The sequence below is a fragment of the Musca autumnalis genome, unplaced genomic scaffold, assembly GCF_047663935.1.
Source record: "Musca autumnalis isolate F117 unplaced genomic scaffold, ASM4766393v1 scaffold_3, whole genome shotgun sequence".
NCBI lineage: Eukaryota > Metazoa > Arthropoda > Insecta > Diptera > Muscidae > Musca > Musca autumnalis.
In genome coordinates, this window is record NW_027411866.1 from 246,095,156 (window position 1) to 246,122,510 (window position 27,355).

General features: G+C 32.9%; 2 protein-coding genes across 9 annotated transcripts in view; one reads left to right on the forward strand and one right to left on the reverse strand.

Moving 5' to 3' along the window:
* bnb (bangles and beads) overlaps nt 1-22,807 on the reverse strand; it is a 30,372-nt gene extending 7,565 nt beyond the window's left edge. The window contains exon 1 of the mRNA XM_073977631.1: nt 22,396-22,807. The gene's annotated coding sequence lies outside the window, so the exon portion shown is untranslated. The remainder of the gene's footprint in view (nt 1-22,395) is intronic.
* The window catches only part of LOC141399242 (autophagy-related protein 101-like), a 260,658-nt gene that overhangs the window by 84,201 nt on the left and 149,102 nt on the right, over nt 1-27,355 (forward strand). The gene's annotated exons all lie outside the window — the stretch shown is intronic.

Genomic DNA, 27,355 nt, shown 5'->3' on the forward strand with positions numbered 1-27,355 from the left:
CCGGGTGAAGAGGACGCTGTTTATTGTCGATTATTTTTCTTTAAATCTTTGGTAAATATTTAAAAACTATCCTTGAACTTAAGAACTTGTTCTTGTTGACCAATGGTAATTCTTTATTACCCGCTATTTTGGTCTATTTGGTCGACATTTTTGCTCTGTTCCAGAACCTGCAAGAAACTACTATTTTTACTACGATAACATTTTTTCCTTTATTTAATCGGAAAAAATAGTAAAAATTAGTAGATTCTTGCAGTTCTGGAACAGACCATTTGTGTATGAATAAAAACTTAATTTAAATTCATTATTAGGTGTGTACGATAACTTTCCCAGCAATAATTACTCAGTCAGTTCCAGCAACCTCTCTGAGTGAATTTTACTCTCTCAAGCTAGAAAAATTGCAGAAAGTTATCGAACAGCAATTAGCAAAAACTTGCAAGAAAGTCAGCTGTTTCCGAAAATGTATGAAATTAGTTTTTGTTTCTTTTGATATTTTAAACCAAACGGAACAAAAACATAAATTTTAAAATTGCAGTTCACTTATTTAATGCTTTAATCCTATCCACAACGCTTTAGAATCTACAAAAATTTGCAATTGTGAAATTTTCTTGGACAAAAATGTTAAAATTTCGAGTTGTTTACATTGAACAGGTGATTAAAACAGTAAGCTGATCAGGCTTGCAAGTTTTTGGGGGACAAATTTTCCCAGAAAAAAACTCTCCAAAAATCTCTCCAAACTCGATCTCTTTTGCTGGATAATTTTGTTATCGAACAGCATTCAGTAAAAATTTGTACGAATTTTTGGGTTATCGTACAGACCTAATGTTAACATTTCCAGTTGTTTACATTGAACAGCTGATTAAAAGTCAGCTGATCAGACTTGCAAATTTTTGCGGGACAAATCTTCCCAGCAAAAATTTGCAAGTTCTCAGTTACAATTTTTGGGGGATAAATTTTCCCAGAAAAAAATTTGCAAGTTCTCAGTCACAAAACTCTCCAAAAATCTCTCCAAACTCGCTCTCTTTTGCTGGATAATTTTGTTATCGAACAGCATTCAGTAAAAATTTTTACAAATTTTTGGGTTATCGTACAGACCTAATGTTAACATTTCGAGTTGTTTACATTGAACAGTTTACTAAAAGTCAGCTGATCAGGCTTGCAAATTTTTGGGGGACAAATTTTCCCAGAAAAAAATTGCAAGTTCTCAGTCACAAAACTCTCCAAACTCGCTTTCTTTTGCTGGATAATTTTGTTATCGAACTGCATTCAGTAAAAATTTGTACGAATTTGTACAAATTTTTGGGTTATCGTACAGACCTATTTTTACCAACGTTTCGTTGGCTTGTTTCCAACTTCTTCAGGGGATATTTTATTAGAATTTCAATCAATCATTCTTATAGTACGGTTACACTAGAGCTTTTTGCCGGGTTAACCCACTTCGAGAGGATTTATTTGACGTTTGCGATATGGAATCCCGTTAAGTGTAACCGGGGTATTATTTCACTTAAAGTTATAAACAAAATTTGACTCCACAAACGCACATTTTGAATAATGAATAAATAATCAATTGTAAATTAAACTAAAACTAGTATCTAAACTTTTTGCAACAAGATGAGACACAAATGTGCGCAATTTTAAACATATTTGTTGAAATACTCATTTTTACGCATAAAGTGTGCGAAATTGTGAACCCATGTGTCTAAAATGAATGAATATGCAAGAAAAAATGCCAATTTCAACATTTCAACAAAAAATATTTAAAATTGCGCACATTTGTGTCGCATCTTGTTGCAAAAAGGTTAGAGTGTATTTAAGTTAATTAATTTTGATTTTTTTGTCCCACTTGGGGAATTTTTTGATTACAACTGATAGATATATTTAATTCAAATATGTGAAAATATAAATTATTAATTAAAGCTTTGTAGGGAAATTTCTATTTTTTTTTTAAATTTACAAATCTAAATATTTTTTTAATTCTGTGAGAAACCGTGCTATCATTTAAACAACAATTTCTCTTTGTAATCCGAAAAAACTTAAAATAAACTTTCTCATGTTTAAAATGTTCCACCTCTAAGAAATAATCTCTAGCAACGTAAATCAAATTGTTTACATTTGAATTAATGAGCATCTAATTGGAAAAATACAAATTCACACACTCGCACACACAAATATTATCTTAATTTCCATATAAAACAGATGTAAATCAGTCAAGTTCGAAATGACCGCTACTAAAACAACAAACACACACAAAAAGTGCAACAAATCTCCGACAAAAAAATATTATGATAATATGTACCTCTGATGATGATGGCTGGCTTAGCTTAAAAACTCATGACAAAACCTATTAACCCAATTTATATGTAAATTAGAAGCTATTATTTTTATTATTATTATTATTGTTGTGTCTGACTATCCGACTATCCACACTAAATGGGCATTTGCTACTCAAAACACCACCGCCACCGCATAATAAAGCATTTATGATTGGTAGTTGCTGCTGCTGGTTGATAATATTGATGATAATGACAACAATGTGATTATGATAATTTATTATCATAGTTTTGAAAATAACAAAAAACGAAAAAAAGAAACAAAATAAAAATTTGCAAATTTGATTTAAAACAATTATAATTTTTTTGTTTAGCAAAAATAAAAAATCAAATAAAAATCTTTAATAAACAAACAAATGTCACATAGATCATAATCGCCATAAAACCAGAAGCACGATTTTTCTGTTCCAATAGACAGGGAATATGTCTTGCCTAAGAATAATCTCAAGGTTATCATCACAAGAGACTGTGGTACTTTTTCTTTTGCGAGAATAAAATTAAAACGCAATTTCTTTGCACGGTTTTTTTCTTTTGAGGTTGATTTTGACGTCAAAATTCTTGTCGCACTTTGAACATTTGATCCGGTTATTCCAATATGTAATTGTTGTTTCCACGATGAAGCGTGTCAAACATTATGCCAATGTTAGTTTGTTTTTTATATGCCATACATCTTTGATTGTTTTATTCATGTATATTTCTAGTATACAGTGGTACAATAAAAAGGCCAAAAAGGGTCAATGTCCTTAATATTAAAGAAATCGTCATGTTTTTTTTTTGCAAAATTTGATTGCCAAATTGTATAACATGATCTGTGATAAGCCTCTATTTAAGAACTGAGATTAATTTCTTAGGAAAATGTCTGGCTTCTGCACTATAGGTAATTTGCCCTGTTTTTGAGGCAAAAAGTCGATTTTGCAACTTTTAATAATAATAATTTGTTAGTTGGCATTGAAAAAAGAACATGTCAAAATTTATTAATATGAATGACATTTTTCAAAATAGCGTCATTATCGCGGTTTAAATTGCAGTCAAAGTGAGAATTTCGAAGAAGAACTAAAAAAATATATATTGTAAGGCATATTTCAATGTACTTAAAACCTCGGAAAAATAAACCAAATATAAATATATGTAAAATGGAATAGATTGGCAATTGCGAGAGGAATTTATTTAATATATAATATAGGTTAAACATTTTGGGTAGCGACCAAAAAACACAAAAAGTCAGAAATAAATATTTTGTTTTTCTTAAACTCACTTCATATAGACTTATACTAAATTGGCCGTGTTTGGCCGTGATTTTGGCACCTAGAACACATTACTGAAAGTCTTCTGCATTGGTATTACTAGGTCTCAAAACCCGATTTTGCCCGTTTTCTGATATTTATGAGATTTTATTAGGTTACTTCTCAATGAAAAGCCTTAAAATTGTGGAAGCTTGGTTTGAGGAAATAAATAATAAATGTAAAAAATATTGTTGTTTACAATTTCATTGCAAGTAAAATGAGTAATGGCGACAAATTGTTCGGTATATCCGTGGTTTTCTATAAACGGTGCGGCAGTAGTAAGCTTTATTTTATCCCTCTATTACATGTTAATCATTGATACGGTTTAAAGGATTACTAAACTCGTCTTCATTAACGTATATTAAAAAATATACAAAACTGTAGTAATAATTCGTTGGAAAATCTACTCGCGGGGACAAAATTTGTGTTACTTACTACCGTGATCGTTTTCATCAGTTTGTTGTGTATAAGAAAACTAATGAAAATGGCATTGGCAAAAATAGCTTTGTTCGTTATATACGTAGTTGCTTATAACCGTTGTTCCTTATATCCGAATTTATCTGTAAAAATCTTTGTTTTATCTCACTTTTACACATAAATATTTTAAAAAGTTAAAAAATCCATTAATTCCGCTGTTATTAATTTTTGTCTCAAAAAAGGGCAAATTACCTATAGTGTTCTGTTTCAAACAGATAATATTTTTCCTTCACTTCTTCGCAGGGTCAATGTTTTGCTTTATTTTTATTAAAGACAATTCCATGAAAGTAATTTAATTGGGTTATATATTATTATTTTCGTGAGCCAAAGAACTAAAATCTTTGGGAAATGAAAGAAGTTTTTTTTTTAAATACCAACATCAGTGGTCTTCTTGTAAGTATCCGTATTTTCAGATCAAAATTTGGAAATAAGTTGCGGTCTCTAGGGCTTCTAGTCTACTATAATTTCGAATTATTGTTTGTAACAATTTTATTTATTGACATATTTCCAAATGGCTAAAGGCCGCTGCACATACGGCGCGTTGAGCGTCATAAAAAATTCAAGAACAAACTTGGCATCACTTACACATTTTTCATGTGGTTGTTGTTTTCAACGCGTAACGCGAAGCACTACGGACGTTTGTGCCGGGGCCATAATGTTGGTATTAATATTCTTCTACTGGACTTTATTTTGGTCAGGTTAAATAAATTATAATAAAGGAATTTATTTCATGTTTTACTCAACGTTTCGATGACTTCGTTCCAATTTTCAAGAGCTTCTTTCATTCACTTTTAAATGTTTTACATTAGGCGTGTACGACAACTTTCCCAGCAATAATTACTCAGTCAGTTCCAGCAACCTCTCTCAGTGAATTTTACTCTCTCAAGCAAAAAAAAAATTGCAGAAAGTTATCGAACAGCATTTTGCAAAAACTTGCAAGAAAGTCAGCTGTTTCCGAAAATGTATGAAATTTGTTTATGTTTCTATTGATATTTTAAATCAAACGGAACAAAAACATAAATTTTAAAATTGCAGTTTACTTATTTAATGCTTTAAATGCTATCCACAACGTTTTAGAATCTAAAAAAATGTGCAATTGTGAAATTTTCTTGGCCAAAAATGTTAACATTTCGAGTTGTTTACATTGAACAGGTGATTAAAAGTCAGCTGATCAGGCTTGCAAATTTTTGGGGGATACATTTTCCCAGAAAAAAATTTGCAAGTTCTCAGTCACAAAACTCTCCAAAAATCTCTCCAAACTCGCTCTCTTTTGCTGGATAATTTTGTTATCGAACAGCATTCAGTAAAAATTTGTACAAATTTTTGGGTTATCGTACAGACCTGATTAAAAGTCAGCTGATCAGACTTGCAAATTTTTGCGGGACAAATCTTCCCAGCAAAAATTTGCAAGTTCTCAGTCACAGAACTCTCCAAACTCGCTCTCTTTTGCTGTATAATTTTATTATCGAACAGCATTCAGTAAAAATTTGTACGAATTTGTACAAATTTTTGGGTTGTCGTACAGACCTATTTTTACCAACGTTTCGTTGGCTTGTTTCCAACTTCTTCAGGGGATATTTTATTAGAATTTCAATCAATCCTTCTTATAGTATGGTTACAATAGAGCTTTTTGCCGGGTTAACCCACTTCGAGAGGATTTATTTGACGTTTGCGCTATGGAATCCCGTTAAGTGTAACCGTGGTATTATTTCACTTAAAGTTATAAAAAAAAACTTTGACTCCACAAACGCACATTTTGAATAATGAATAAATAATCAATTGTAAATTAAACTTAAACAAGTATCACAGAGGGGTAACTATTGCAAGGGAGTATTGAAATTTGCGCTATAGTGAAGATCCGAGAACTTGACTTAAACTACACATTTCCGAACAATTTTGAATGTTTTGTCCCACTTGAGGAATTTTTTTGATTACAACTGAAATAGATATCTTTAATGCAAATATGTGAAAATATAAATTATTATTTAAAGCTTTGTAGGGAAATTTCTAGTTTTTTTTTTAATTTACAAATCTAAATATTTTTTTTTTTAATTCTGTGAGAAACCGTGCTATCATTTAAACGCTAATTTCTCTTTGTAATCCGAAAAAACTAAAAATAAACTTTCTCATGTTTAAAATTTTCCACCTCTAAGAAATAATCTACGGCAACGTAAATCAAATTGTTTACATTTGAATTAATGAGCATCTAATTGGAAAAATAAAAAATTCACACACTCGCACACACAAATATTATCTTAATTTCCATATAAATCAGATGTAAATCAGTCAAGTTCGAAATGACCGCTACGAAAACAACAAACACACATAAAAAATGCAACAAATCTCAAAAAAAAATATTATGATAATATGTACCTCTGATGATGATGGCTGGCTTAGCTTAAAAACTCATGACAAAACCTATTAACCCAATTTATATGTAAATTAGAAGCTATTATTTTTATTATTATTATTGTTGTGTCTGACTATCCGACTATCCACACTAAATGGACATTTGCTTCTCACAACGCCACCGCCACCGCATAATAAAGCATAAAAGATTGGTAGTTGCTGCTGCTGGTTGATAATATTGATGATAATGACAATAATGCGATTATGATAATTTATTATCATAGTTTTGAAAATAACAAAAAAAAGAAACAAAATAAAAATTTGCAAATTTGATTTAAAACAATTATATATTTTTTTTGTTTAACACAAATAAAAATCAAATAAAAATCTTTAATAAACAAACAAATGTAACATAGATCATAATCGCCATAAAACCAGAAGCACGATTTTTCTGTTTCAATAGACAGGGACTGTGTCTTGCCTAAGAATAATCTCAAGGTTATCATCACAAGAGTCTGTGGCACTTTTTCTTTTACGAGAATAAAATTAAAACGCAATTTCTTTGCATAGTTTTTTTTCTTTTGGGGTCGGATTTGACTTGCCATTCCCATTTTTGACGTCAAAATTCTTGTCGCACTTTGAACATTTTATCCGGTTATTTCAATATGTAATTGTTGTTTCCACGATGAAGCGTGTCAAACATTATGCCCAAGTTAGTTTGTTTTTTATGCTGCGCTATAAATCTTTGATTGTTTTATTCATGTATATTTCTAGTTTACGGTGGTACAATAAAAAGGCCAAAAAGGGTCAATGTCCGTAATATTAAAGAAATCGTCATGTTTTTTTTTTGCAAAATTTGATTGCCAAATTGTATAACATGATCTGTGATAAGCCTCTTTTTAAGAACTGAGATTCATTTCTTATGAAAATGTCTGGCTTCTGTTTTAAACAGATAATATTTTACCTTCACTTCTTCACAGGGTCAATGTTTTGCTTCATTTTTATTAAAGACAATTCCATGAAAGTAATTTAATTGGACTATATATTATTATTTTCGTGAGGCAAAGAATTGAAATCTTTGGGAAATAAAAGAAGTTTTTTTTAAATACCAACATCAGTGGTATTCTTGTAAGTATCCGTATTTTCAAATCAAAATATGAAAATAACTTGCGGTCTCTAGGGCTTCTAGTCTACTGTAATTTCGAATTATTGCTTGTAACAATTTTATTTATTGACATATTTCCTAATGACTAAAGGCCACTGCACATACGGCGCGTTGAGCGTCGCGTTACAACAACCACATAAAAAAATTCAAGAACAAACTTGGCATCACTTACGCATTTTTAATGTGGTTGTTGTTTTCAACGCGTAACGCGACGCACTACGGACCGTATGTGCCGGGGCTATAATGTAGGTATTAATATTCTTCTACTGGACTTTATTGGTCAGTAGTGGGATTCTGTAACTCATTTTTGCTGTTACCGACAAAAATCGGTAAAATTAAATCGCAAAATTATGACTAAAAAGATAAAGAAAAGTTGGCACCATTGTATGTGTCGGTAGAGGCTAGCGACTACTTTTTATTCATCGTTAACTTACCGAAAAATTTCGTTAATTATCGAAATTATAAGCATTTTAATTTTACCGACAATTATCGATAACAGCAAAAATGAGTTACAGAATCCCACTACAGGTTAAATAAATTATAATAATGGAATTTATTTCATGTTTTACTCAACGTTTCGATGACTTCGTTCCAACTTTCAAGAGCTTCTTTTATCCAGTTTTAAATGTTTTACATTAGGTGTGTACGATAACTTTCCCAGCAATAATTACTCAGTCAGTTCCAGCAATCTCTCTCAGTGAATTTTACTCTCTCAAGTAAGAAAAATTGCAGAAAGTTATCGAACAGCATTTTGCAAAAACTTGCAAGAAAGTCAGCTGTTTCCGAAAATGTATAAAATTTGTTTTTGTTTCTTTTGATATTTTAAACAAAACGGAACAAAAACATAAATTTTAAAATTGCAGTTTACTTATTTAATGCTTTAATCCTAGCCACAACGCAATTGTGAAATTTTCTTGGTCAAAAATGTTAACATTTCGAGTTGTTTACATTGAACAGGTGATTAAAAGTCAGCTGATCAGACTTGCAAATTTTTGGGGACAAAAATTTGCAAGTTCTCAGTCACAAAACTCTCCAAACTCGCTCTCTTTTGCTGGATAATTTTGTTATCGAAAAATTTGTACGAATTTGTACAAATTATTGGGTTATCGTACATACCTATTATTACTGCTTTCCCATTATTATTAATGTGCTTTTGAGGAAAAAACACCAAATAATAATGAACGTCCGTGGGCATGTTGAGGTTCTTTATTGGCTTCGTTGCTGTAATGTTCCTCCTGTAGATGGCGTTTTCTATTCTTTTATGGTTTAAGGAATATTTAAGAGGCTTTAAGAGACATTTTATGGAAAGGATAGTACCCGACAACGGATTACCAGATCCACAACTGAATTACGGTTACTATTTTACTTTTCAATCAGCCTAAGGATAAGTAAATGAAAACAAAAGTCAACTTTTAAGGCCTGGGTACATAAGCTGCCTCGCCTGGTTGCCTTGCTTTCCTGCTTCAGTTCTGACATAACATAAAATAAAAGAATAAAGAAGGCCAAGCCCATTTCGAACGAGCCAATTTCGAACTAGGTTGCGGTTTTCTTCTTTATTCTTTTATTTTTGTTATGTCAGAAATTAAGCAGGAAAGCAAGGCAACCAGGCGAGGCAGCTTATGTACCCAGGCCATAAGACTTTTGATTTTTACCTTCAACTAAAAAGTCGACTTTTCGATCTATCGAAATATGAATATTAGCAGAAGAATCCAGGGTGACTTCTGCTTTCCTGCTTCATTTCTGACATAACATAAAATAAAAGAGTAAAGAAGACCGAGCCAATTTCGAACTAGTTGCCCTTTTCTTCTTTATTCTTTTATTTTTGTTATGTCAGAAATTAAGCAGGAAAGAAAGGCAATCAGGTGAGGCAGCTTATGTACCCAGGCCTTAAAACTTTTGATTTCTTACCTTCAACTAAAAAGTCGACTTTTTGATCTTTCGATTTTTACAAATCTGTCATTGAGAAGTCGTTATACCATTTGTAATATGAATATTAACAGAAGGATCAAGGGAGGCTTCTCTCATTTCAATTCCTAGCAAAATTTGAAGGAAGGGGTTCCATGCGATGACGTGATTTTTTGCATTGGTTCAAACGATGTCGTGAATGATCCGATCTTTTCATTAGCATTTGAACCAATGCAAAGGAAGTCGTGAAAGATCCGATCTTTTCATCAGCATTTGAACCCATGCCAAGGGAGTCGTGAAAGATCTGATCTTTTCATCAGCATTTGAACCCATGCAATGGAAGTCGTGAAAGATCCGATCTTTTCATTAGTATTTGAACCCATTCCATCGATCCAATAGGGATGAATTTTGTGTTTTTATTTATACAAATTTTCTACATATGTATATAAGATTAATTATTGAAAATAGGCTTGATGTTTTCGGAGACTCGAAACCACAACCAACGTTGTTAAAACTCTCGTCGTAATAATAATGTCATTGCAAAGGGTTGGTGAAAATGACATGCCAAAGCATTGGTGAAAATTACATCTCAAAGCATTGGTGTAAATGACATGCTTTGGATCCAAAAATGAATAGCATCTTCTTGGGTCTACGCTCATATAAAATTCATCGATGAAGATGCTAAAAAGATGACATGCCAGATCACTTTTACCCATGATTGAATGCCATCTTTGGCATCGTACATTTTGCTGGGTTATTGCACCCAAATTCGCATTAGTTTAATGATATATAATCTACTTTTTATCCCAAAGCCCAAGCGGCATGGCGTAAGACACCACATGTAGAGTAGTTTTTCATAGCTGAAATACTCAGCAAATGTTGCCGACAAAACGGTCATTCATTCTATCGTCAGCCGGTTACAGAATCACGCTACTGTAGTGCGATTCTGTAACTCATTTTGCCATGACCGACAAAAATTGGTAGAAATCAAATGTCAATAATTTCGATTGTTAACTAAATTTTTCGGTAAGATTGCGATAAAATAAAGTAGTCGTTAAGCTCTATCGATGACAGTAGTGATGTAAACATTTATTTCTGTCGGTAACCTCAAGTGAATGGCACTATGGGAATCTATTTTAACTTTGTTCCTTTACTCTTTTAATGGTAAAAGAGAAACTGTCAAAATTGCTCAAAATTGCTCTCTCTCACAGTTTTACCAGAAAAGTAAAGGAACGAAAAAATGGTAGATCTGATAGCAATATCTAGAAAAAAGAAACATAACAATTAAATTTTCTTCTTTTACTTCACAGTTTTTAATTTTGTTTTGTCAGCGTTCGCCTTTTTCTCCTGTTTTTTGTTCATTTTTTCTTCATTGACAAATAATTGTCAAAAAATATCGAAAAAACAGCTCTGCCATTTTTTACCTGAAGAAATTCGTCTGGCGTTCGCCTTTTTCTTCTGTTTTTTATTATTTTTTTCTTCATTGTCAAATAATCGTCAAAAAATGTCGACAAAAAACAGTTCCGCCATTTTTTACCTGAAGAAATTCGTCTGGTAGCCTGTGGTAGAAGATAAAGGTATTTTTGCTCTCTCTTCTCTCACTCTCTTAAAAATGGCTTCCAGTTTTAGCAGTTTTTGGGGTTAAGTCCATATTTACATTAGGCAATTTTCCTTGCGGCAATTGTCAGTTTGATGGAGAGAGAGGTGAGGCATATGGTAACTCTTTGCCTCTCAACACCCTCTCTCACCGACGAACTGACAATTGCCGCAAGGAAAATTGCCTAATGTAAATATGGACTAAGGAACGCTTTGCACGTTAAAAATGGTAAAAATGGTAGCCTAAGGTAAGTAAAGGAATACAACTTGTAAAAATATACTAATTCAGTATACCCATCCCTGACCCAGTAATTCACCATACCGCACCTATCTCACCATATCATGTTTTTGGTTCTGTCTGTTTACCCGATATTTAGTTAAAGTATGTTTACATTATTTGAATAAAACCAAAGGATCTATTACATCCAGTGGGTTAATCTTCACCGTTTACATATACCATTGAGAGGTTTATGTGTTGTTAAGTTTTTTGGGAAGTGTTCAGATTTTTTTTTTATAAAAAACAGTGTTGCATGGAAGATTTTATGTCGAATTTTAAGTAAATTCTACCGAGAGAGGATTTAATTTCTGATGGCAAATCTGATCAAATTTGGCCGGATTAAGCAAATAAATCTTTATATAGGAGGATAGTGGAAGTACATACGTTTACATTGTTTTGTCGTCAAATAAATCGCCATAAAGAATGTTAACAAAAAAACTCTAATGTAAATATGCTATAGCCATAAAAATCTCTTATGTAAACATAATATAACGATTTTCAATAAGTAGTAACTCCCGGGCCACACTAGAGTGATTTCAGTGAAATAATTTGATGAAATTAGGCGTTCTTAGCTCGAGTTCCCCACTACAGCAAAATCATATAATTACTTTAGTATGGAACTCGATCTAAGAACGCATAATTTCATGAAATTATTTTACTGAAATCGCTCTAGTGTGGACTGGGACTAATTTAACCTTTTCCTTTTCTCACAGTGTAGCTACATATTTCAAAAATAAGTAAATACCACATGTTCCAAAACAAAAATATGTTGTCGCCAAACTGGCTGCAAAAAGTTGCCCCTTAATATGAATGGATGGTGGTGGTCATACAATTTAACATGTTTACTGTCACTGTCGAAACTCCAGACATACATTTTAACTTAATTTTTTTTTGTATTTATTTATTTCTTGAAAAAAGAGGCAAATCATGCATGAAGAAAAAAAACTTAACCGTTATATAATATCAAGTAGTTTTTTAAGTATTTTTTCAACTCCTTCGAAACAAACTTGCAAGTAATTTCAGCCATCTGAAAAAACCTGTTCCTTTCATATGCTTAGCCTTACATGCTTCTACTTCACTGGCTTGTTAAATGAAAAATTTTTTTATCCTAGGATTTATGGCTTCTGATGAATGTTTTTCCAAACAGCCAGCCTACTCCTCTATATATGATTAAGCAGATGAAGAAAGAAGATTCAACCATCATGACGTTGCTGTTTTAATATGAAGGAAAAAAACAAAATAATAAAATAAAAGCAATCAATATATAATGGGGAAAAGAAATTCTGGTTCAGCAACTTCTTTTTGTAACATCGTACAATGACTTTTTCTCAAATCACAAAAAAAGAGGACCAACATTATTATGCTGCTGCTACTGCTGCTTGATTTCTTTCTTTTTTTGCTGCCTCTTGTAATAAAATCATGCAAGAAAATTTCATAAACTTGTTTCTTGCTTCATCCTCAAGGCTCAAGTTGTTGAGTGTGTTTGGGTCTACCTACAACATTGTATATTTTTTGATGGCCATATACTCTTTAGTATCATATCTTTATAGGAAGTACTTGAATATGTTTTGAACTTTTTGAAAAGGATTCTAACGTTTCTTTTTTGTAGTTCGGTTTTTTTTTTCTTTTTGATTGGGTTTGTTTGCCTGTTTGCTGCTTTTGTGTCCATGACTTGCATAGAAAAATTGTATGTAAGGCCTAGATTTAGATAAGGCACATTTGAATGTTGTGCTTAGAAATGAATTACTGCTTTAATGTGCTGGAAAATTTTATTGTGGGCTCTTTAAATATTCAACTTGGTCTTAGTGGTGGGATGAGGCAAAGATGGATGGAAGAGTGGCTAAAGGCAGGTGCATTTGTTGAAATTTCAACGAAATATTGACCAAAATAATTCTTACGATCAACTATTATAGCCTCAATTGAGGTTCTTTAGAAGCTCTAACATTGCATTGTGAATGTTGTGCTATTTCTGAAGTCAAATTGTCAATATGTATGTCAAATTCATCCTCATAAAGAAAGTTCAGCTGGCAAAGGCTCTAATGTTAACGCCATGTTTACATGAGATATTTTTGCCGGGTTATAGTACGTTTACATTTACGAAATCCACTCGATTTCAACTGTCAATGCACTGAATTTGCTAAATCAAGCATAGCCTAAACGGAATATAAGATGCTATAAAAGTCGATAAATCAATATTCAACCTGTAGATCCCTAATATGCCATCTCCCCATAAAATACTCTCTATCCAGCAAATGAGAGCGAGTTTGGAGAGATTTTTGGAGTGTTCTGTGACTGAGAACTTGCAAATTGTTGCTGGGAAAATTTGTCCCGCCAAAAAGTTGCAAGTCTGATCAGCTGACTTTTAATCAGCTGTTCAATGTAAACAACTTGAAATGTTAACATTTTTGACCACAAATAATTTCACAATTGCACATTTTTTTAGATTCTAAAGCATTGTGGATAGGATCATTGCTTTAAATAAGTAAAACGTAATTTTAAAATGTGTGTGTTTTGTTTCATTCGCTTTAAAATATCAAAAGAAACAAAAACAATTTTCATGCATTTTCGTAAACAGCTGACTTTCTTGCAAGTTTTTGCAAAATGCTGTTCGATGACTTTCTGCAATTTTTCTAGCTTGAGAGCGTAAAATTCACCGAGAAGTTGCTGGAAATTGCTGAGTAATTTTTGCTGGGAAAGTTATCAAAAATAAAATTAATTAATTTGCAACTTGTTTTCTTCTTCTTATTGATGACCTTTGGTCACTATGCCCCGATCCACACTAGACTAATTTCAATGAAATTTTGACCTGACATTTTGATTTTTTTGGGAAAACACATACTTTCAACAAACTAGTGTACACGCTTTCATGTGTTCTGCAATTTTCCTTTATTGCAATATTCGTATGAAACAATCAGACCGTTATTTTGCATTTTCTTTTAGTCCCGGAAGAAATTTCAAGAAATAGTGCGTTCATAGATCGAGTTCCATACCAAAGATTTTTTTTTATTTTAAATTGCTGTAGAGGGGAACTCCATCTAAGAACGCATAATTTCATGAAATTATTGCATTGAAAACGCTGTAGTTTTGACTGGGACTTAGTTCGAAACTTTTGTCAACAAAAAAATGTTTTAAGTTAAACAAACTTTTTTATTATTTACAGTTATAGGACATTTTTTTTAAATTCTGAAGATAATTATGGGTCTGTTTGGCTCTGCACTTTTCATCCCGTTTCTTATATTTTCAAATTGCTATTTCCAACTCGTTACCATTTAAAAGTTCTATGAATTAATTAAATTCAAATCAGAAATAGTGTTGTCACTTAAACGATTTCGTTTTGTATTTTTTAAACTGGTTTACCAGGTTAGTAATAAAACATACCTTAATTTATATAATTAAACGATAACAACGTCTAGCTGGCTGACTAGCTGTCTATCATACAAAACCCGCAACGTAAACATTTAGAACTCAAAACTTCATTCATTTATTATTCTATAAACATTTTACTGGATTCATTTAATATTCGCATAGAATCGGAAATTTATCAATCATCAGCAGCAGCAGCCAGCCAGCAGCAGCAATAGTGGAAGTCAGACTGACGACTGACAGCCTGCTAGTACCAACGCAATCAAAACAATTATTTACGTGATTTGTATAGAATATCAGATTACTATTTATTGTAGCATATTACGAGTATATGCCTTTATTATTGCTACCGGATAGGCAATTAATTTTGTGTGGGATGGTGGATGGAGATTTCTGGGAAATGTTGTTCAAAAAAGAAAAAAATGTAAGAAGATTCTTAAAGTAAGGAGATTTTGTAAATGTAAACAATGATCAGCTGACTGTACTTTTAAATCCATCATCTTTAAGCAAGTATAGACTATTATGGTATCTTTTGCTAGGTTTACATTTACGAAATCCACTCGATTTCAACTGTCAATTCCATTGCTTAAATTTAACCAAAGAAATCCAATGGATTTCAGATGAGATTTCATATACGTAAAGAAATTGACAGTTGAAATCCACTCGATTTCGTAAATGTAAATGCACTATTACATGGTTTCATAAACCGAGTTCATTGAAAATAAATGTGCTATACATTGCAATTAAATGTCAAATACATTACGTGTTTTACCAAAGGACTTATTTTAGTTTCCAGTGTAACACTATGTTTACATTTACGAAATCCACTCGATTTCAACTGTCAGTTCCATTGCTCAAACGTCAAATGAAATCCAGTCGATTTCAGATGAGTTTTCATTTGACGTATACGCAAAGGAATGGACAGTTGAAATCGAGTGGATTTTGTAAATGTAAACATAGTATAATATTACTTTTACATGTAACTAGATTTAATAAATCCACTGGATTTCGAATGTCAATTCCATTGCTTATACGTCAAATAAATTGTGATAAAGAAGATTAACTCGACAAAAAGCTTTAAGGCCAGCACAGAATCAATCTTCGCTTGCTTCCCCAAATGTCATATTATAAAGGAATGCCAAAATCTCTTTGCAAATCCGCCTGTGTTCTCCTTTAGGAGGCTCTGGCATTCCTTTATAATTTGACATTTGGGAAGCAAAGCAAGCGACGATTCTGTTTCTGGCCTTTACTATTGAAAATAAACTAGATTTTACATTGCGGTGTGCTAAAAAAATTGTTACTGTTGTTCATATACACAATAGTTCAATATTATAGTGTGTTTTTATTTAGCCGGATTTAATAAAGGTAAACGTAACGTAAACGTTAAATAAATCCGCATAAAGAATTTTAACCCGACAAAAAGCTTTAATGCAAACTCCTGTACAAAAAGTTGCTGAATAATTGGTACTGTAAAAAATAAACGAACAGTTATATTACGACAATAAACTGGTGTGTTGGGCAATCTCGTTCATTGAGCGGATCCAAAAGGAATCAGAACGTTTATTTCATTCCTTGGCTTATTCTCGTTTAATATTAAATTTCATCGCTGCCCTAAAGCACTTTTGTATTCGCTCGTTCCAACTAATGATCTAGAAGAAGAGCTATATGAACGTGAGGAGCTAAATGAACAAATGAACTGGATATGGATCCGCTAGTTCCCAGCAAAAAAAAATTGGAAGTTGTGCAATTGGAGTTATGATTTCACAACATCTTTCGATGTAGTCCAACAGGGTTATGAAAAATGCACGATCGATACATTTTATAAGCAGTTGCTTTAAAGATCCCTAGAAAACAAAAACAGTTGGTTGATCCCTTCCCGTCGCTGCCGACATAATTTCTTCAAAAGAGAAACAAGTGTGAATATATTTCAAAGATTTTGTTATAAAATAAAAAAAATACAAACTAAAGTTGCGAATATTTTTGTGGTAAGTTACGAGAAGGAAATTGTTAATGGAGTGGAGTTGGAGTCCATGCCGGAAGCTGAACTAGTGATGGGAAGGCAACATAAAACCCTTTAGGATGACGAAGCAAAATCAGTTGCGCTTGGATTAAATGGAGAACGGAGAAAGTACCCTCAATTGTGATTGAATTTAATGGAGACTTTTTTTTAATTTATGTTTATATAATAAAGTTAATTGTATCCTTGTTTTACACAAATAAAAGCATTTTATTTAGTCTGGGATATTTCGCAATAGCTTGCATTTTTACTGCATCTTTGGATTGATTTAAAACACAATCCAAAGAGTTCCTTTAAATTCAGTCCAAAAGACTACATAAAAAGTTGTGATTTGGATCGAAAACGGAGTGCATCCTAGCTGCGCGCTCTCTTGTAAAATTCATAAGTGAATTCATAGGAAAAGATGTACTCCAACGGCAAATGTACTGTACACTTCTAGTGATTCAACTGCATCCGCGGATGCAAACTTTTTGCTGGGTTCATTTCTCGTAATCGGTCCTTTGAACTAGTTCGTTCATTTCTTTTATTAGCAGTTGGTGTGTTCCTTTACTTTTGAAAATGGTAAAACCGGCAAAAGTAGTAAAAGTTGTAAACTGCTCCCATATGAATTGCATGGCGTCTGAAGTAAAGGAACGCTTTTCGAGTAAACTTGAAGATTTTTGCACGTAAAGGAACAGAGCTAGTGTATCCGATTGTTGAATATAGAACTTATTTAAATTTGTAGGCATCTAAAGACATGAAGATGGAATGTTTATATTGTACTGCATTAAGTAAAGCCAGTGGATTTAAATAGGCAATTCCATCGTTTATACGCTAAATAAATCTTGTAAATGTTTAACCGAAAAAAATCTTTAATGTTTCGATTAAATCGGTAGACAATACAGAATATGGCTTCTCGCGTACGACATTGTAAAGCTACTACTATGTTGCACAGTCTAACTTCGTATAAAATTGGTGCGGAAATAAGGGCCAAGTGTACTGTATTTAAAATGGGCTACTTATTATTTCTAAATATTCTGCATAGCGAAGAAGTTAAAATTATCTCACATCAAGGAATAGTGGCTGATTCACCTTAATTTGAATAACAAAATAGATCCTTCTTCCTATCACGCAGTCGAAATAATTTATTATTTTATTGTTAATATTTCCACTATCCATAAAATGTTTGTTTTCAGCGTTCAAATTTTTCTCGCCACCTCCATCTTTAAATAAATTATTATCTTTTTGTTTATTTTAACTGGTTTCTTTTGTTTTTGCCGTGATTGTCATTAACAAAATTATTCCACTGTTTTTGGCCTTAAAATGCGGTTGGTATGCGGTGGCCTGCTTAACTGGATTGACAGACGCGTGCACAGATACCAGAAATGAAGACAAAAATTTACAAGTTCAATGTCAAGTTTAAAAAAAAAAGGAAACCGCCACACAATATCGGAAGTTATAACCCAGTAAACATAATCGAAATAAAAGAAAATCAAAGAAGAGAGATGATCCCCGTTTATAAAAGATGCAATAAAGCGAACTGGTGCATTTTTTTAAAACACGTTTGATGTAAATGCGGCTTAATGTTATGGCTTATAGCAGACGATGAAATATTTCAGGCAAAATTTCTTTATTTTTGGCGTAGAACGAAGATAAAGGATAATATTAATGTTTATTTTTAAAAATAGTATATTTTAAGAATATTATATTATTTTATCAGAAATGATTTAAGCAAGAATGTCATACTTCTTGTGGACCGAAGCATTTATTTTTGAGAATGTGAAAGAAAATATATCAGATCAAGGTATAGCTTATATTTAAGTAAAAATTTGAAGTAATTTTGAAATATTCATTAAAGACGGATTTAACAATAATATTATAAAGATTAATAATTTGATTTTAGCCCTAAAAACGTACACATCGCCCGTCACACTTAGTATTAAAATGAAATAATACGTAACATAGAAGATATACTGGGAAGTGTTGCTGACTTTCGAACGTCAAATTCCTTTTTGTCATGAAACAAATTTCAGGAAATTTGGTGTTTCGTACTAGAGTAATTTTATGAAATTGTAGTAGTGGGGAACTCGATCTAAGAACGCCTAATTTCATTAAATTTGTTTCATGGCAACAAATCAACTGACGTTTCCAAAGTCAGCCTGTATCCGGAATGCAATTGAAAAGATATTTGGGAAAATCAATTATTAGTTGATCGAATATCACGGCGTATTTCTTGAAAATACCCCCTTGAAAAAATATCGTAGCCGACAGCTAAGTTTGTCAGCTTTAGTTCCGAAGAGAGAGGTTTTTCGAACCCCTTGCAGGATATCTTCGAATTTTAGGAATATGTAAGTCGACGGTTAATCGATTAATCGACTTTCATGCTTTGTTTACATTTACGAAATCCACTCGATTTCAACTGTCAATTCCTTTGTGTATACGTAAAATTAAACCTCATCTGAAATCAGTTGGATTTCATTTGACGTTTAAGCAATGGATTTGACAGTTGAAATCGAGTGGATTTCGTAAATGTAAACTTACTATTAGCAGTCAAAAATCTAAAAATCGTAGTCGACTTTTGTCTGGAGGGAAAATCGCTAAGTCGATTATCTTGTGATCGATTTTCGAGTTTGTCCATAGATTCTTGACTTGACGGTTTTACACTTTTGGCGGTTTTACAGTTTCAAAAGAAACCTGGAAAATCGACGAATAGTGAATAGAATTCTGCGGTTATGTAAAAGTCGTAAGTCGAGTTTTAGGATAACTGAAGTAATCGCAAGACCGAAAAATTGGAATTTTAATTTTAGACCAAAATCGAAAAGTCCAAAAATCGATTATTGCTTTCCATTACCTTGCTTTCCCTACTACGAATCCAGTCTGAACTTCCTCTGGCAGTTGTTCATTGAAGTTTTAATTTTATTAAGATATCCTTTAATAGCATTGGCAATGCATTTCTTTCATGGAACTAGCACAAAACCCTGATAAGTCGCTGTGATTTGTGTGGGTACCTTCTTACAACAATCTAAGATACTGAGGTAATTATTTTGGAATGAAGGCACTTTTTTTGTCTTCCACTACCAAAGACGAAGAAGTGAGAGCCTATTATGCGATTTCTTTTGTGGAGGAAATCAACGGGCCTTGCGACAATCGCCCATCCCCAGGTTACCCAATTGAGGTCTGAAGATATCCCCGCTCATGCAGTAGTAGGCTTTTTCAACAAGTGGAATGCATTTAATAGGCACGGAGAGAAACCAAATCGACCTATAAGCGTCGTCCGTTTTATTAATGTTTTCTTTTCGTAAGACATGCTCTTTCTCCTTTAAAGGTCAGGACGAGGTTGTTTGTGAAAGTTAAAAAGCAACAACATTGGGCGCCACATTTATGTATACTCAAAAATAAAAAAAAAAAAGTTTTAGGTTGTTTGTTCTCGTTGTCCATCCCCAGGTTATCCAGTTGAGATCTGAAGATATCCACCCTCATGCAGTGATAGGTTTTTTCAACATGTGGAATGCATTTAATAGGTACGGAGAGAAACCAAATCGACCTATAAGCGTCCGTTTGTTTTTTTTTTTTGTAAGACATGCTCTTCCTCCTTTGAAGGTCAGGACGAGGTGTTTTGTGAAAATTAAGAAGCAACAACATTGGGCGCCACATTTATTTATGCTCACAAATTAAAAAAAAAATATTTTTAGGTCGTTTGTTCTCGTTTAGATGAACAATTTTGATTTTTGTTGCAAAGTCTTAAATGGGAAATATTTATTTTTTGTTGAAACTTCTCAAATTCTCGTGGATGTGAAATGGCGTATGACATTGCCTCAAGGCATTTGAGAGGCACGGAGAGGAGTCCAAACGGGCTATAAGGGTCCGTTTAATTACTTTTTTTGTAGGACGACATGCTCTTCCTCCGTTAAAGGTCAGGACTAGGTGTTTTGTGAAAATTAAAAAGCAACAACATTGGGCGCCATATTTATTAATGAACAAAAATTAAAAAATTGTTAGGGCATTTGTTCTCGTTTAGATGAACAATTTTGACTTTTTTTGCAAAGTCTTAAATGGAAAATATTTATTTTCTCAAATTCTCATGGATGTAGAATGGCATATGCCATTGCCTCAAGGCATTTAAGGCCACCGAGATTGGTGTCCGTTTAATTGCTGTTTTTTTGTCGTACGACATGCTAATCCTCTTTAAAATTTCAGAAAGAGGGGTTTTTATGAAAATAAAAAAAATGTTGGGCGCCAGATTTATTTATGCTCAAAAATTAAAAATTATTTTTAGTGCATTTGTCCTCGCTTAGATGAACAATTTTTATTTTTTTTTGCAAAGTCTTAAATGGGAAATATTTTTTTTATAATTCGTTTATAATTTTTTATCTATCTATCTATATATATCTATATATATAAAAATGGTGTAAAAAATGTATAGTAATTCATAAAATGAGAACGGCTTGGCCGATTTCTGTAAAATTTTTCGTCAGTTATTCGTATTTTCGAGGAGAAGGTCTTTACGGAAGAAAATTTTGGAAAATCTCTCTGAAAAAGTCGGAAAATTGGAAAAATCGAAAATTGAGTTTTTGTATGAAATTTTATTCCTTAATAGCGAGACGAAGTTCGCCGGGTCCGCTAGTATGTATATAAAAATGGTGTAAAAAATGTATAGTAATTCATAAAATGAGAACGGCTAGGCCGATTTCTGTACAATTTTTTGTCAGTTATTCGTATTTTCGAGGAGAAGGTCTTTACGGAAGAAACTTTTGGAAAATCTCTCTGGAAAAGTCGGAAAATTGGAAAAATCGAAAATTGAGTTTTTGTATGAAATTTTATTCCTTAATAGCGAGACGAAGTTCGCCGGGTCCGCTAGTAATTTATAATTATGGATGAGTTTATTTTTTTTTTATTTTGCGGTAAATAAAAACTTCCCTAAAAATGTTAATTAATTTTGTTTTTTTTTTGTTTCTAATGCTGGACTAATGAAAGGACAAGAAACCTTTATTCTTGCCTGATGCCTTATTTTGACTAAAAGAAAATATTATAATTTTATTTTCGAATCGATTAATATAACTAAATACGTTTGATAGAGGATTAAACGTGGAAATGGAAGCAGAATCCAGAATCTACGGTGTAAAATTTTTAAAATTTTCTATACATATTTTTTTGAAAAAAAAAAATAGAGATAGATAGAGATGTATTTTTGAAATTTGTAAAATTTTTTATATGACTTTCAAAAATTTTAGAAGTTTTTGGGTACGAAAACACACATATAAAAATACAATTATTATTTTGTTTTAGAAAAATAATTTTCCATGTCTTTTATTCAAAAATGTGAAGATATTTAAAAAATTAAAACTACTACTATTGCTACCAAAATTTAAAACTCAAGCTCAAACTTTATAGACAAAAAGTTAACTTTTTAATATCAAAACTTTCGAGATATTTTAAGAAATATTAGAACTTTTAACGTTTGATATGTTTTGAATTGAACAAAACAATAATCAAAACAAAATCTTTTTTAATTATCATCCTTCTTTCCATTTTACCACCAATTTGCAAGGACACTATTTCCAAAATATTCTTAAGCACTTTGTAATACAAGTCACTCATATTTAAAAAATTAAATATTTTTTTATTTTTCTTTCTCCCCAACAACAAAACACACTTACCTTAAAATGTGCACTGTTTTTTGTGTTGATTTAACTTCAGCAAAGTATTGTATTAATCTTTGTAAAAATAACAAAGATTTTAATTAATTTTTCTTACGAAAAAATATCACAATTTATTATTATTTTGTTAAAAACGCGCTACAGCACTTTTTGTTCACTTTAAAATATTGTTCCTTTCTGTGGCGTTCACTAAATCTATTAAAATTGTCTTTTATAATTTTTGCTATTAAAAATGTTCTTAGAATAATTTATGAGATTTAGTTGTATTTTGTTCTTGTGCTTTTTTTGAAATTATTGTTATGAGATGCCGGTTATACTGCGTTGCGTTGATTGTTGCACTGCTCTGCGTTCAATGACAGAAAGCACTATGAATGGCTGCAATGATGCTCAACTGCTTTTATATCCCTTTCTGTGGTGAATAAAGAACACAAATTGTTCGATTTTAACCACCAAACAAAATACATACACACAGATACAAAACATAGTATCTGTGTGCACACACACACTAACACACATGTGTGTGTTTGTTCTGTGCAATGGAATATCTGTGATATGTTTGCGCTGTTAAGCGATGATTATCGTATATTAGTGGTAGTAGTTATGTTATTCTTTTTCTCCGGTTTTTTATGTACAAATGTGTGTGTGCTGGTATCTGTTATCCATTGGATTTCAAGTATCTGAGATTAGTTCAACTCAAGTGTTTAGTTAACTTCTCTGTTATCTGTTCAAACATTTAAGCCTCTCTTAACTTCTATGCCACTTGCTCTGTTATCTTTATTTCGTTTTGTTTGCTTATTGATTTATGGATTTGTTTGCATTCTATTTTGTTTAATAAATCACCACTGTTAATCTCTTTTGGGTGATAACAAAACCCTATGTAAACATTATTTAACAGAGTTTTGAATATGTTGTGTGGATGTGTGAGTGTTTTAAGATTGATCTAACAGTTTGGCTTTAGCTCTCTTTCTCAATTACTTTTCTAATCAATGATGCCAACATGGAGATTTTATTGCAAAGCGTGTGGATTTTTCATAGAAACAGTTTTAATATGGTGTGGATTTAGCCACATGTAGGGATGAATAGTTTGTAAATACCTAATGAGTAAATATACCAAGTTTTGGGTATTTACTATTTGTTAGGACATTGGTCAACAAATCCATTTTGCAATACCTGAGTAACTAGGATATATATACAGTTAAGCAAGAAATGTATTGCAAAGACCAAAATTATAGACAATTTCATATTAATTGTTCGTTTATGGCAACAAATTATGTAAAAACTATAAGTTTTTTGTGAAAATTTCATGCTGTTTGTCCTCAAAACAATATTCCGTCAAAATATACAAAGTTTATTTTCGATTTATAACAAATACAGACTAAAATAAATATTACGTACTACTTGGAATTGACAAAAGTATCGCAAAGGGAAAGTAAGTACTATAAAACTAATTATTTTTGCAAATTTTTGTATTCTTTTTGCATTTTTATTACTTTTGCGGTTAAGAATGTTCTAACAGTATTGAATGTGATATAGTTCATTGATAAAACAGCCCACGGTGCTCTTGAACCAACTTTAAATGAAAGTAGCTTACACATGGGAAGTTTTTGCGGATTCTGAAACATAAATGTTCTTAGATGAGAAAAATAAAAAAATCGCCGGAGCGCTTTTTAAATAAATCGCGGTCAAAGTTCACATTTTTAGAGTATTTTAGGTTTTCACGATTTTGCTTGGAAACCGCAAGCCCTATCAAAATGGAAGTAAGGAACATGTTGTAGCAGTGAAAATTCTCAACAAGATTGATATTTTGTAGGTTTTACCATATTTGAGATATAGAAGTTCAAATTGGGACACTGCACTGACTGTATCGCCTCCTTATAAAACAATGTCATGTACGTTGCGCCTTAACTAACTGTAAATAAAAACCGCTTACACCTGGGAAGTTTTTGAGAATTTTCAAACAGCAACGTTCATAGATGAAAAAAAAAATCCAAAAACAAGAAAAAATCGCTGCAGGGATTTTTAAATAAATCGCGGTCAAAGACCACATTTTTAGGTTTTCGCGATTTTGTTTGGAAACCGCAAGTCCTGTTGAAGTGGGACTAAAGAAATTGTTGTAGCTGTGAAAATTCTCTAGAGAATTGACCGTTATGAAATTAAACCCCTACCGCAGATACTGGAATGGAATACCGCATTGTAGGGTACTATATTCTTTACCAATTAATACTAAAAATTATCTTCGACTGAAAAGGCAAAATTTCAAAAAAAAAGCTGAGCCAGGCTGGGGTTTGAACCTACGTACTTGAAAAACACAGGAAAAAAGTATTGTCACGGCGTGTTAGCTTTTAGAGCCAAACTCTTTACTTTCAAAGGCAGCGATAAGCGTTTGTCATGAAAGCACAACTAAATGGGAAAATCCCCATTGTTGTTGTAAAAACAAAAGAAAATGAATTTGAAAGAAGAAAAGTTCGAGGACATCGAAGTCGCTCCACATCCGATATGTCTAAAGAGCCTTTACCGAAGGCGAAACATGCATGTCACATAGTGGGTGTGTGGGATCGAATCGTCGGCTTTCCTTTTTCAGATGCATTATTGATCATAAAGCTTGATTCAAATTAATTAAAACATCGTTTTTATTAGGATTTTTATGTTTTTTAATATTTTTTAGACACAGACAATTGCAAAAAGAATTTAATTAAAAATAAAACAAGTAAAAAAGTATCAGTCGGCTTAGCCGACAGAGATATACCCTCAGCCTGTGTATATTGAAACAATTTTTTTTTTCATAAAACGTATGTGCATAGGTGGGTTTAAAAATTTTCGGCGTATAAACCGACAAAAATGTTGATTAGGAATAAAGAGCAAAAGTTTTGCGGATGAGATACTAAAAGGAATGGATCTACCTTGACCATTATTGAAGTGGATTTCCAGCCACTACATATGGTGCCATAGGGGGCTTTTACACCCTTCGGGATGTTTGCTCAAGAAGTATGGACTTGCCCCTGAAAAAACGTTTACGATCGTAATTGAGGCAGCGAATGCAAGTTGCTTCAACAAAAATCAAAGTGATTCGATAGCGGGTTTTAAAGTGAACTTATCCGAAATTTTGTTTGGGAGGTACTGGATGAAGTGGACAAATATAGTCCATATTTGAACCTGATCTATATCTGGTAGATATATTAGGATGTGTAAAGTATGGACCAATTCGGCCACTCCTTTCAAAAGTTACCGTACAAACAATTTTTCCGAACATTTTTGAAATTTTGTGGGGGAGGTACCGGAAGGAGTGGACCGATATGGCTTATCTTCGAACTTAAACTATGTTTGGACAAAATATTACTAAGGCCACATTTTGGACCCAATCGGCAGATCCGTTCGAGAGTTATCTTGCGCTCCAACCACCTCACACGGTGTCATAGGCGTTTTGTGCAAGTTTCAGGCTATTTTCTCGGGAAGTGTGGACTTGCTCCTGATGAAACTTGTACCGTCGTATGTGGGGCAGTGAATACAAGTCGCTCAAACAAAAATCAAAGCGATTCGAGAGCAGGTCCTAAACTGAACTTATCCGAAATTTTGTGTGGGAGGTACCCGAAGGAGTGGACCGATTGACTCCATATTGGAACCTCATATTACTCTAGTAGAAAGTTTACACTATACAAAATATGGACCAAATCGGTGACTCCCTTCAAGAGTTATCGTGCGTACAAACTTTCCGAACATTTTCGAACTTTTGTGGGGGAGGTACCGGAAGGAGTGGACCGATGTAGCTCATCTTCGAACTTAAACTAAGTTTGGGCTAAATATCACGAAAGCCAAAATTTGAATCGAATCGGTTCATCCGTTCGAGAGTTATCGTGCGCTCCAGCCAGCGGGACAGACAGACAGACGGACGGACATGGCTAGATCGACTCCAAATTGTCTGAAACACATATCGTCCAAACATACTTGGGGTCTAAAACCATTATTTCGATGAGGCACATTTTCATCGTATCAAAGTGTATATACCCTCCTTAGCCTAAAGGCTGAGGGTATAATAACAAAACAACCCCTAAATGTTTTTTATATTGTAACAACAAAGAGAAACAAGTCACAACAATGCTGGCGTGCGAGAAAGCCCATCTATGATATAGGGTAAAAGCCCCCATTGGCCTGGCAGTTCCAATGGTCGATATTTGGAACCAAAAAAGTCTAGGTGTTCCTGTAGTCGGCATGAGTTTGGAAAACATGAATTTTCTCGATTATTATTTGCTCAACTTGCCTGAGAATAACGTTAAATAAGAACTCTAAAGTCAGATTAAAACTAAAGGGTGATCCAACTAAAGGTTCCTAACTTTTTATACCCTCATCCTTTAGGCTAAGGAGGGTATATACACTTTGAAAATGTGCCTCATCGAAATAATGGTTTTAGACCCCAAGTATGTTTGGGCGAAATGTGTTTCAGACAATTTGTAGTCGATCTAGCCGTCCGTCTGTCTGTCTGTCCTGCTGGCTGGAGCGCACGATAACTCTCGAACGGATTAACCGATTCGGTCCAAAATTTGGCCTTCGTAATATTTTGTCCAAACTTAGTTTAAGTTCGAAGATGGGCGATATCGCTCCACTCCTTCAGGTACCTCCATCACAAATGTTCGGAAAATTTGTGAGCACGATAACTCTTGAAGGGAGTAACCGATTTGGTCCATACTTTGTATATTGTAAATTTTCTAACAGGGTTAGATAAAGTTCCAATATGGACTCGATTGGTCCACGGGTATCTCCCACACAAAATTTCGGAAAAGTTCGGTTTAGGGCCTGACCTAGAATCGCTTTGATTTTTGTTGTAGCAACTTGTATTCACCGCCCCCTATACGACGGTGCAAGTTTCATCTGGAGGAAGTCCATACTTCCTGAGAAAATAGCCTGAAACCTCGCAAAAACCCCTATGACACCGTATGTAATGGTTTCAGCGCAAAAAACTCTCGAA